The following is a 14,526-nucleotide window of genomic DNA, read 5'->3' on the forward strand; positions in this document are numbered from 1 at the left end:
ATGATTATTTAGTCACTGTAATTCATTCTTTTTTTGTTACTAACTTGTAATGTTTCTTTTTTATTTTTCGGGTATTTTGTTAGCAGTTATTAAAAGTCGCTTTTACTTTTTATAAAATTAGGCCTCTTTGTCCAATGTTAGCTATCACTCTCCCCCTTTATTATTTAAAATAATAATGAATTTTTAAATGTACTAAATTTTTATCTTTATAATATATTTAGAGTTTCTAACCATTTCTTTAAAATATTTAATTGAAATAATATTTAAATATTATTAAATATTACAGTTAAATATCTTTAAATAAATATAATAAAAATATTATAATTTTAAAATAATTATAATAAAAATATTATATTATAAAATATTCGAATAAAATAATTTAAACTGCTTAGCGTGTTACTTTCCACAACTTAATCATTTTGTTTTTGTTTGAGGGCAAACATTGTTGTAAAAAAATAGTGATTTTGAAATACTTACAAATTTTAGATTTGTGCAAACAATGAATTAAAAAAAAAAGGATATTTATTAATTTTACACATGGGACAGACTTAAGCTATTTTTGTAAAGATTAAACTATTTTACAATTTTAATTTTTTCTTATTTTTTCAGTGTCATTCTAAATTAAATTACTGATTTTGAAAAAAGTATGTTATTACACTAACATGCAACAATAAAGTGTAGTTTTAAATTGCTCGTAGAATTTAACTTTTTTTTAAATAACAAATAAATTACAAATGTATTTAGTGTAATGCATAAATTATTACTTTTTTTCCTTATTCTTTTATTTATTAATTTTTGTATTTATTATTAGAAAATAAGAGTAAAAAATTGGGAAATCGAGATAATCTAATAGATGTTTTCAAAAGTCTTTGTAAATTAAAACATATATAATATTTTTATACAACAAAAATAGTAATCACTAAAATATAAATTGCATTAAAGGCAGAAATTGATCTTGTAACCCTTGATTAAAGATTGTAAACTTATGTAAAAATAGTGTAATAGACCTAATTTAACTATTTTTGTAATCACATTATATTATGTAAATCTACATAGAAAAATGAATATACTATTGTAATGTTATGCTACATGAATTAATAGTATTAATGTTGCATAACAATTTTATAGCATAACAGTACTTGATTTAGTACTTGTAAGAGTATAACTATGTTTGGAAAATTAATGCATGTTTGCAGCTAACAAGTATTTAACTGTTCTTAACATCGAGTACCTTTGGGGTATTGTGAAAACAAAGAATTTTAGCTCTCGATACTCCTTTCATTTTTAGCAATTGTAACTAAAACAATTGTCACAGAATGTTTAAATTTTTCAAATAACTATTAAATTGTAAATTTAATTGAATTTAAAATGTATTATATTCCTCTTATTAATATTCTATTTCAAGTCTCGAAATCTACTAAATCCTTTTTAACAGAAGCTACCCCCGTGACAAAACAAAAAGGAATAAAACTGAAATTTAGAAAAAAAATGTTTAAGAATGTATTTAATTCTGTTTTTATCCTCTTTCCTTGGAAAGGAATTATCATTATTATTTTTGGTATTTTAAAATTGTTTACAGAAATATAAAAATGATGTATTCGGATTTTTATTAATTCATAATAGTTTTCATTTTAGTGAAGAAATTCAGAAATACTGAAATTCTTTTCGTGTCAAGGAATTTTTCTAAGCAAAAACTTTGTTAAATGATTAAGTTGATTGCAATTTTACTTTTTTTTGAAAATGTTATTTGTATTTATTAAGTTATGTAAATGTCTTTGGTATTTTGCAATGCACCAGGATAATTGGAAAAGCCTTCAGTATTTTCTAATCTGCAAAATAAATTTTATTCTTTTTACAATCAGCCTGTATGTCTTTAGGCTAATAATGGAATGTGCAAAGAATTACTCAATCAGACTGAATTTGCTTAGAGTTATTGCAATTAGCCCATTAAGCCATTGCAATAACCCACTAAAGTCGTTTACAAAAAATCTCCTCTATAGTGGGGCTATTACAGCCTTAAGCAAATCAGGTTAATAGAGCAATAAAAGGTATATTTTTTGATTTATCTAAAGGTATGCAAGTTCACTGTAATATGCCAAAAAGTGTCAGGCTGATTAGAAAATACTACTTACTTTACTAATCAGCCTATTGCAAAATGATGGCCGCTGTCTGCAAAGAGCCGAATTATTCAATCGGGCTAAGATCTAAAAATATCAGCCACAAAAGGTGCTCATTACACGGAATAATTTTTGATTTGACGCTCGTTACTTTAAATGGCTAAGTTAGGCTTATTGTATACCTTAAAATAAACTAACCTTTTTTTTCTTACTAACATATTAGGAATTTTTATCCTCAAAGATGCCAACATGTCAAAGGTATGGACTTAATAAGTTACCTGAGGAGAGAGGACAGATTTTTGGACTTTTTCATATTATTTTTGTATTTAAGTTTTAATAATAGCACTGGAACTAATGCAAATCAAAAATATTTTGCATTCTCTTATAAATTTCATTTATTTAAATATATTTATACAAGTATATTTTAATAATTAATTTGTACTTGAATTTTCATTGATTGAAAATGTTTTGAAGTGTAGGTTATACAAATGTGATAAGTTCTTGTAATGTCATTTTTAATGACTACATCAAAACTTAATATTGTTTGTAATGCAATGTTTTTGCTAGTGAAGAGTTGAATATTTTCCTACCTTGTCAGGTAAACAGGTATGATATGTTAATGCCTTATGTTTTGTGCTCAGGAATTAAGATAAAGCAAATATGTATATATTTTTGTGTTTTCAGTGTAGCTTTTTGAGATAGAAAATAAGAATAATGTATTTTGATTTTTGATTTTTGATTTTGAATGTCATTTTTAATGACTACATCAAAACTTAATATTGTTTGTAATGCAATGTTTTTGCTAGTGAAGAGTTGAATATTTTCCTACCTTGTCAGGTAAACAGGTATGATATGTTAATGCCTTATGTTTTGTGCTCAGGAATTAAGATAAAGCAAATATGTATATATTTTTGTGTTTTCAGTGTAGCTTTTTGAGATAGAAAATAAGAATAATGTATTTTGATTTTTGATCGCTGCAAACATCTGATTTCTGCATTGTAAGCTATGGTCCCTCTTTCACGTAGACTCCAGACATCTAGCTCATGTGCTAGTTTCTACTGTGGTAATAAAGATAAGTCATTTCAAATAAGGATGTGAGGTTAACTGTTGCACATTGGGTTAAAATCGTACACATGGTTAAAATCGAAGAGCTATGTCATTCTTTCAACTCTTCTGGCATTAGAAATTGTTTTATTCTAGTTCTCGTAGAAGCTGTAAATTACTACAAATTGCAGTGTTTAAGGTGACACAAGTTGTAGCTATATATTTTTAGAGGCAGTTTTTCAAAGAAAACTACTGTTTTGTGTTTGGAGTTAAAAAGAACTATTTATTAATTGTTTAAAATTATTTTTTCTGATCTATTGTTTACTTTTTGATAAATATATTGGGAAATACTATTAATAATGTATGACAGGGGAGTAGCCAAGAAATTATTAATGCATATTAAGTATCAAATTTTCATATTTTTCTCAGTAGTCCATAGGCAGCGTGATTTTTCCTTCCTTCAAAAATCGCGAAATTAATCCGATTTATTTTCCTTTTTGGAGATGCTGAGCCAAGTTTCTTACATAGTTTTGAGCACCAACTTTTCTGTATCTTATTTATAAGATATGACAATTTTTTTTAAATAATAAAACATTCTTTAATTTACCTTTTGTCTGCCAATTTCAAAAACCGCTGGTCAATGCCAAAGACATTAGATATGTAACGAATTTGCTCCAATCATTTGATATCTTCGTGATAAACATTTAGTTGCGTGGAAAATTATAGTAAAAGATACTATTAAAGTATAAATAAGTACTACTTAGATAATTTGATTACACTTTCAGTGCAAGAAAATTTTTCTGCTATTATTAGAAATATATAAATAGATATGAAAATTAACACTCGCTAATTATTAAAAATTACTTTCTAAAGTTTTATAACTCCATTATTTACCCCAGTATCACCACCTTTTGGCTACACCCTTGAAATGTGATATGTATATAAAAAATAATATTGTGATTTTAAAACCAAATTTTTTTTGTGAGTGATTTTTGTTCATATACATTTGTATTTATTATTATACAAATTAAAAAATTAATACATTTCAGAAATAGTGTTTATTTTCATCAACAGGGTAGTACATAATCAACAGCTATAATCACTACTTAATATAGCCATTAACGTTGTTGTTTTGCAGTTGTGAATAGTGCTTGAGTAATACCAAGATGCCATTGATATGTCTGGTTCGTTGCTTTATTTAGGTGTTCTTGAATCACTGTCCTTGATGTATATTTTCATAATTCTTGTAAAAAGTAAAGTCATGATTTAACAATTGACAGCAACGTTTTTTCAAGCGGGTCATTTTTAAATTTTTGATGTTGGATCTCATCAATTCCTTATGTTGCGTATTATTTCAGAACATAATAAATGAAAACACTATACAGATCCAATATCCACTAGGGGACCTGCTGGTCATTTGCCCATTGATTTAGATATTTAGGGCAGCAAGTTGATATTTAAGTGAGAAAAATAGAAAGTTTTTTAAAATCTGGCGAATTATCATGAATGACCTAGATTTCGCGGAAGACTTGTTCTTTTTTTCTATTTTTTTTCTCCCAATGCCCGCCTGGGGAATGACGACATACAGGCATCTGAAGGGCAGATTTGTTGGCCACTTTTCCAGGGGCACCATATTAGGTGTTCTAACCAAAGAATATATATTCTTTCAAATTACCAAAGAATATATATTTTCTATATATTCTTTGTTCTAACGTTACTCCCACAGTAAGGGCAGATAGTACAGAGAATGAAAGAACATCCATGCCTTGCCCGTGATTCGAACCTAGAGCCTTTCTGATGCAAGACCAGTTCTCTGACCCCCTACACTGGCCGGTCGGCGAAAACTTATGCTTACTGACCAACATACATACAAATAAAACACACACATTTTAAACGTAGAGGCAAAGAAAATGGGTCTCATTATCAATCGAAATGAAACTAAATTTTTTTTAAATGAATCCAAAGCAATTAAATGAGTCATAGTTCAAAAATATTAAACTGGAAAAGGTAAACGGTTTTAACTATCTTGGAAGTATAATTAACAGCAAAAGAGGAACTGATGAAAATGTACTAAATAGATAAAACAAATCCTGAAGGAGTCACATAATTCTTAATAAATTCTGGAATAACATAAGCATAACAAATTCAACAAAAATTAGTATTTTCAAGTACTGTTAAATCTGTCCTACTCCATGAATTGGAGACATGGCACTGCAATAATAACAACAGAAATTCATTATTTTATTAACAATAGTTTAAGAAGAATCTTACGCATCAAGTGGTTCCAGAAAATTAGTAACACAAAAATACTTTTAGCAGCAAAACAGAAACCAATTGAACTGGAAATTTAAAAACCGTAAATGGAAATGGATAGGTCATGTTATACTTAAAATTGAGAAATTTGAAGGGAAGCAGGTTTTTAATTGTAATCCTCAGAGCAATCGGAAAAAGATGAGGACCTAAAAATACTTGGTGAAGGATATTATAAATGAATTGAAAATAATAGGAATAGCATCGAAAGAGGCAAAATATCTGACCACAAATAGAGTGAGATGGAGAGCTATGATAGATGTCCAATGCGTCGATTCAGAGTAAAGGGGAATATTAAAATATGAAACGGGATTAAAAATATGAAACAAAAGAGAAAAACAATTTAACTCCTATATTAAATTTAAAGACTTTTTTAGTAAGCGTAGTTTGATTGTTAAATGAGTAAGACTTTAAAATTTTCTGAATTATCCATTAGTGTACAAAGGATTTCATTTCATCTTGGTAAGGTGAAATAGAAAAATCACCGTTAGCGGTTAATTGAGATTTTTTTTTTAAACTTTGCATTTTTGTGTGATAAGCACTTGCATGGTTTTTTAATTGCACTGCAGTATTATTCTCTACTGAGGTCTATGCTTTATAATGTCCCGCAAACATCAACATTTCTACTAGCAACATGGTAGCAAAGCAAAATTTATATGAGACCTATGTTATCTTATTAAATACAGTTAATTTTTTTCTTAAATCATTTTGTCGGATAAGATAAAATCAAGTGTGGATAATACTCACGCCAATTATCGGTAGATTACAAGCGCTTTCATTGCATTATCATCCAAATGATTTAATAATCTTGTGCAAACTAAGCCAATCCGTTAACGTTTCAATAACTGTGTGGTACTTTGTTTTAACACTAATATAAATAGCATCTTTTCTGAAAACTATGTCTAGGCTGTTAATGTTTGGTGGAAATCTAAATATGCTTAGCCAGAGAAAACAAGGCTCACATAAAATATGTCTTTGCTTAGAAATATCCAACAATCTCAAGGAGAAGAGTAGGAAGAGCCTTTCCCAATGAAGTGCCCTAGGTTCGACTCGCAGCGACTGGCTGGTCGACGCGAATTTCGCGCTGATCACAGTGCTGATGTAAAATATCCTCAGTGGTTGACGAATCATGGGTTAATGTCCTCTGGTCGTCAGGTTAACCTTGGAAAGTTTTCTTGGTTTTTCCTCTTCGTGTAACACGAGTGCAAGTAAGTTCCATCAAAAAGTCCACCACGATTGCAAACTTTCTCCCAATACTTGATCCAGGAGTTCCCTTGTCTTCTGGGTTGGGTTCAAAATTATAACGCTGAAGATTTAAATCTTGGTAGTCTTACACTTAAAATCGGGCCGGGCATTCAACGACGGCCAGAAAATCGATAGGAATGAAGCGTTCGCTTCCGAACGAGGTGACCCAGGTTAGAATGCCACCGATGGTTGGTCGCTACAAATTTTACATCCGTCTCACACAGACCACAGTGCTGATGTAAAATATCTTCAGCGGTAAATAAATCATGGGTTAGATTCCCCTTACCGTCAAGCTAACCGTGGAAAGTTTTCTTGGTTTGTTCTCTTCATGTAACGCAAACGCGGGTTAGTTCCATCAACTAGTTCGCCATGGTGGCTAGTTTGCCCCAATGCTTGATCCAGGAGTTCTCTTGTCTTCTGGGCTGGGTTTAAAATAACAAGACTGCATAGTTGAACATTAGTAGTCGTAAACTCTGAATTTTGTCAGCTGTTCAACGGTGGTAATTTAGTAAAATAAAATAGCGAAGAGAAAAAATTACCAAAAAAACCAGCGGATAAAATACCCGGAAAAAATCGATTAAAAAGAGTTCAAGTTTTACACAAAGGAATCATTAGGTTTAGATGTGAAGAATTTAAATAAATTTCGGACTGTTTAATGAAATATTAATTTAATGACTGATTAATGGTCAAGGCATAACCTTAACATCAATACAAAATTATTTTTTAGATTTTTGGTTCCAAGTGAATAAAGAGGTAAGTGTGAGCAAGCAATAAAATTGATTATTCAAACTATTGTTCATTTAAGAAGAGCAATTGTAATCAAATTGAAACTGATTTTAACATAAAAAAATTCATTCTGAAGTGAATTATCTAAACATCTTTTATTTTAATTAATATTATGGTCTAATAAGTATTAATTTATGATTAACAAATAAACTTAATTCCAACAACAACAACAAAACTGTTTTAATAACAAGTTAAGTATTTTTATTTAAAGAAAAAAATTATTTTTTGATTCGAATTTAAACTTTATTTTATAAACTATTCTTTGCAAATTAGTATGTGTCAGCTGAGAAGCAATAATAGCATTAAAGAATGACTCATTTTATAAATACAATAAAAGAATTAAAAATCCCCAGGTAATTAGTTTTTTGAATTATTATTATTATTGAAATATTTTAAAACTTTAGTTTCTTATAAATTTTTCATTGTACAAAAATTAATTGAAACTATTTATGAAAGTATGAAAAAAGATTACAAAGAAATCGTATAATGAAACATAATTGATCCAATTTTGTAATGATTTATCCTAAAAAATGATTTTCTGGTTCGTTTTTCGGATACTTTTTTTTTCGGTGCTCTTTTTTCCACTCACCTAGGTGAAGCTTAAGTATCAAGGTAAAAATCTAGTATTGCAAGAATACTCAATAAATAAAACATTGATTCACATTTATAGGATATATATTTACTTATAAAAGAATATTTGTAGCAAAAGTTTTGGTATATTTTAACTTCTGAATTCTAATAAAATAATTTTTTTGTTCTTAAGTTATTTTTTTACAGCAGCCAAAATCAAACACTGATTTTCAAGAATAAATTATGTATTGTAATTTTAAATGTTTGATAAAAGTTCGAAATAAAAACAAATATTAGAAGAGAATTTTTACATATAAATTTTTATGAGAATGTTAACAATCACAAAGAATTTTTTTCTTCATCTATAGCTCAAAATCACAGGGGAAATTAAAATAAAAAAAAGTTTATAAAATTTTTTTTCAACATTGAGTCTTACATTTTTAACATTTACTTATATTAATTATAAACTAGAAAAATTTATAGATGAATATTTATTTTTACTTAGTATTTTAATAAATTTGGTTTTAATGTATACTAGTTTAAAAATTAAGGAATTTTTGAATAAAAACTAATTTTTGAGGAGTCATTTATTAATTTTACTCTTTATTTATACTAATTTAAAATGGAAGAATTCATAAATGGATAGCAATACTTATTAACCCATTTACTAAAATTTATAGATAAATAAAGTTACGGTAAAAAATTATTTTTCAACAAAAAATAGTGTTTACTGTCATTCAAATAAAACTTAGGAATGTTTTTAAACTTAATCTGTTTTTAACGGAGCACTTCCTTTTACTTAGTTTTTTTAGTAAATAATTTAGACGTTCGTAATTATTTACTTTACTTTCAGTATAAAATAAATTCAAGTATTAATTTTCAAAAATAAATTTTTACAGTGTTTTTAATAACTTTTTAATTTTGCTTTAAAAGTTGATTATTTTATTTATTTTTTTTATTTTGAATTTTTCAAGGAAATTAACATAAGTATAATTATTATTATTATTTTGTCTTAGGATTTAAATTTTTTTTATATATATCTAAAGTAGAAGGTTAAGTGCTGAACTGCATTTTGATTAAACCATGCAGAAGTTTTATTCCTTCAATTACAACATTAATAAACTATGAGCAGTTTAACCTCCAGACATGCAGTTTGGGAAGATATTTGTATTGTAGATTCAAATGCAATTGAAATTTTTACATAATTTTAAGCTATGTAATTTGGACTGATAAAATACTAACTTTGAACGTAATCAAATGAGTAGTTTTTATTTAAAAAAAAAGAATTCTTTTTTGAAATTTGTGGCTCAAAACTATGCTCCAAAAAGGAAATTAACATTGTAAAGCCCAAACTTTCGATTGAATTAACTATTTAAATTGCATTTTTTAGATTTTTATGACCGTCGTTGAACAGCCGATCCAATTTTTTAGTCTACAACTACTAATGTTTATCTCCATAGCCTTGTAATTTTACACCCAACCCCAGAAGACAGGGGAACTTTTGAAGAAGAAATTTTCCTTGGTGGAGAAACCTTGCCTTGGTTTGATGAAACTCACCCGCATTTGCGTTACATGCGGAGGAAAACCTCCCACTGTTAGAATGACGGCAAGGGGACTCTAACCCATGATCCATCTACCACTGAGGATATTTTACGTCAACACTGTGATCGGTACGAGCTGAGTGCAGAATTCGAATCGACCAGCCATCACCTTATTGGAAGGCATACGCTCTATCCCCTGAGCCACCACGACTCTGTATTTTTCAGATTGCTGTTGCCTCCATATTTTGATAGTCTCAAATATAAGTCTGTCAGAGAGAAAGGTATGTTTATAAAGAAGGTATGTTTTAAAATCGCGTCTTACCTTAAAATGGCATCTGCACTATTTTATTTGTTTCCGCGCTCCCCCTTAAGCTATTAAGATTATCCTTAAGTTCATCCAAATCTGATCTTTAGAACAAAAGTTATTTTGAGTAATTTTATTTCGTACTATACATATTGTAAGTTCCAAATTCGAGTTATGTAGGAAACAAAAGAAAGTTTTTTTTTTATGTGCGCTAGTTTAATTCTAATTAAATAATTGTTATATTTCATAAACGTTACTTTTACCATTCGTGCAACTTTACGGGAAAGAATTATGATCATTAGATCAAAAGATATCCTGAGCATACAAATTATGTAATGGAGCATTATTACTATTCTTTCAGATCTTTACTTGTTTTTTGGAAACTGAGCTAATAGAAGAGCAGAAAGAAAACCACAAATTCTAACAGAATCTTCATCTTCTTTTCTCTCAAAATCAAATATTGTTGTCCTTCAGTTTATAAATAAACAAAGCCATTAGAGCTAGATAATATCGTTTATTTTAGGAGTTAGGATTAAGAAGTCCTGTGGTAATTGGTTTGTCCTGTTACTTTTCGCTTGATTTATTATAAGTAGGATTTCTCTAAGAGACCTTGTTCTTATTTCTGAAAAGTGAGGAAACTATCTTCCTAAAATCTTCTTCGGTTCGGAGAATAATATAACTGACTTGATTACTAAATATAAAGATTTTTGACGGAATTTAATATCAGTTATAAAGAATAGTATTAAACATACATTGATCATAGTTCGCTCATATATATATTTCATTACTCTACTATATAAATATATATAGTAGAAAAATGAAATTTCTGCAATGCGTTTGTCAAAGTAACATATTTAATTGATTAAAGTTTCAAGATCACTGGCTAGTGCAATTAAGAGAAAAACCATTTCAAATGTGAAATACTGGTACATTAACAACCGGTGTCATCACCAGAATTGTCACTACCAGATGTCCCATACGTGTCGATTGGTGAAAGATCTGGAGATCTAGCAGGCCAAGGCGCCGTGTCGATATTCTGTAGAGCATATTGGGTTGTTGTTTAAGGACGATCGTTATCCTATTGGAAAATAACTCCCCCCTTGAATGCTTCTCATGAATGGCAACAAAACAGGTTGAATTACCACGTTGATGTTCAAATTTACGGTCCAGGTGAGTGGAGTAACCATGAGAAAGCTCCTGCTGTCATAGAAAATTGCTCCCCAGATCATAACATCAGGTATAGGCCCAATATGTCTAAGCCGGAGACAGGTCGGCAGCGGGCGCTGACCTGACCTCTTTCTATCCAACATACGGTTATCATTGGCACCAAGGCAGAAGCAACTTTATTCAAAAAACACAATAGACCTCCACTCTGTCCTCCAGTGTGCTCTAACTCGACACCACTCACGTCGTAAACAGCAGTGGTTTGGAGTGAATGGAATTTTAAGCCATCTCGCTTGGAGCTGTGCTTCAAGTAGCCGATTTGTAACAATTCGTTGTGCCACTGTAGTCCCAACTGCATATCGAATTTCTAATACAGAAGCAGTAAGGTGTGCCAGAGCCATACTCCGGACACGGCGGTTTTCTTTCTGAGTAGTGATGCGTGGCAGCTCAGAACCCGGTCTTCTAGAAGCAGTACCCCTTGACCACTGTTGCCAACAATGATGCACAGTGAGCCATGATGGCTCAGGGATAAAGCGTTCGTCTTTCAATGAGGTGAGCCGGGTTAGAATCCCAGCGATGGTTGGTCGATACAAATGTCGCATCCGGCTTACATAGACCGCAGTGCTGACTTAAAATATCCTCATTGTAGACGCATCATGGGTTGGAGTACACTTGCCATCAGGCTAACCGTGGGAGGCTTTCGTGGTTTTCCTCAACGTGTATCGCAAAAGTAACATTAGAAAAGTCTTCCACGAAGGAAAATTACTCCCAATGCTTCAATGCCAGGAGTTCCCTTGTCTTCTGGATCGGGTGCAAAATTACAAGGTTTCAGAGTTGAACATTGGTTGCCGTAAACTCAAAATTGGGTCGGCTTATCAAAGATGGTTATAAATATAAATATAAATGATGCACAGTGAGCCGTAGTGACTTAGGGCAGTGTTCCCCAACCTTTTTATCACCGTGGACCTGTCAACGTTTGATAATTTTACCGCTGCCCGGTGGGACGACGACGATGTTGATTGTTTATATTATGTTGTTAATTTCAATTTAATTGTATTTAAACATGCCTTCAAAATAAAATACAGCTACACCAAAAAATAAATGTAAAGTGATTTAACATTTTAACTTACTAGAACGTTAAATCAATGAAAACCCTGAGCTTGTTTCTTTGAAATGAGACGGTTTCATCTGGGGGTAATCGGAGACAATGATACATTACAAACATTAAAAAATTTATGTCCCTACATTCGGGGCCTCTTTTTTTCAAATAAATAAAATTTTAATCGAACACAGGTATTTTTTATTTGGGGTATAAACCTTGGAATTTAAATTCAGTTTCAATGAAATGGGCGGTCCGGTACCATTAGGTCCAATCGGCGTAATATATATCTATATACATATGGAATACTGCTTTAAATATTAGCCCCTAACATCTTAATGCTCATATATATAACTTTAAAGGATATTGGTACGTTACTTTTAATTTTAAAAAGAACGATGTTGCAAATTTTTGCAAAATCGTAGATTGCATTATCATTAGAATGTAAATTTTTCCAATTAGGGCACATACATGATCGGAAACATAAACCGATTTAATATAATTTATAAGTAAGATATCTTATAACTGATAATAATCAGTCAATTCTATTCTGAGTCCACGACTATCATTGTTAAGCTCCATAGCCTTCTAATTTCGGAACTAACCCACATTTGAGTTACATGGAGAGTAAAACCACTAAAACCTTGCCGGGATAGCGCGATGAGAAATGGATTTTGATCTGTCCACCACTGAAGATATTTTACATCAGCAATGTGGTTGGTGTGATCCTGGAGCAGAATTTGTACCAACTAGCCGCAGCTGGGACTCGATCTTGGACCACCTCATTAGGAAATGAGTGCTCTATTCCCTCAGCCACCACTGTGCGATTACTGGTCTTTTTACAGCAATTTAGTTTCCCAAATTCGTAATTTTTCCGCAGTTATATTATATAAAATATTCCCGGAACAATCTTATGCATACAGCTTCATTTTTGGCACACTACATTTTTCTTTTCTGAATTATTCATTATTTCTAATATTATCAAAAACAAAGTTTACCTTACAGTTAACACCCCTAAAATAATTTGCTAAATTATTTTTTTCCTTCTGTTCAAATTGAAGGGAAAAACAGATTTTTTCCAGTGCTTCGTGAGAAGTAAAGAATTTTTTTTTCAGGTCTGTAGTTCTTTTAATTTTCCTCTTTAACCCTCTTTTTTTTTATCCCGTGTGATTTCTCTCTCTGTATATATATATATATATATATATATATATATATATATATATATATATATATATATATATATATATATATATATATATATATATATATATATATATATATATATATATATATATATATATATATATATATATATATATATATATATATATATATATATATATATATATATATATATATATATATATATATATATATATATATATATATATATATATATATATATATATATATATATATATATATATATATATATATATATATATATATATATATATATATATATATATATAGTGGTGGCCAAAAGTGTGGACACTTTTTGAAAGTTTCATGTTTTTCAACTTTGTGTGCTTGTAGAATATATTAATTTTCACTTAAATACAAACGTTTATATATCAAATTGAAGGTAATTTAATGTAGAATTTAATAATTAATACAGTACTACAATATCTGTATTACAAAAAAGGTTATGCAACAAATAGTCAGATGTATCTTAGATTTGCATTTTTTTAAAGTGATACTTACACAATCAATGCTTAGTAGGATAACCCTTATTTTTTAAGACAGCTTCACAGCGTCTTTTCATCGAGTGAACGAGTGTTTGGAGTTCATCTTTCGTAACCACATGGTGCCAAGAATCAATTATAGCTTCAATAAGTTGTCTTTTATTGGATGGATGTTTTTTTCGTACAAGAATTTTCAAACATCGCCACAAATTTTCGATTGGATTGAGATCAGGGCTGTTCCTGGCCATGGTAATATATCTATGCCTTTATTTTGAAAGCATGCTTTGCATACTTTTGCTGTGTGGCATGGAGCTGAATCCTGCTGAAAAATAAATGGTGCGTTGTTGGAGAAGAGATCCCTGATTGAAGGTATCAATTTTGGTTTCAGGGCAGTTTCGATGTTTTTTGGCATTCAGGATGCCATCAATCACTTGAATTCGGCCCACACCATCTGCAGACATACATGCCAAAATCATGACATTTGTTGGATTTTTTGTAGTTGCTTCAATGCAATCAGGACGAAGCACTTCGCCTATACTACGTCTCACGTATTTTCTACCATCACTTCCAAAGAGCGATATTTTACTCTCATCACTCCAGATTACTTGCTTCCATTGATTTTCTGACCATTTAATGTATTCTTTTGCCGACTTAACTCATT

Source organism: Parasteatoda tepidariorum, chromosome 8 (genome assembly GCF_982258835.1).
Source record: "Parasteatoda tepidariorum strain Cologne lab strain chromosome 8, Ptep-v5.0, whole genome shotgun sequence".
NCBI classification, from domain to species: domain Eukaryota; kingdom Metazoa; phylum Arthropoda; class Arachnida; order Araneae; family Theridiidae; genus Parasteatoda; species Parasteatoda tepidariorum.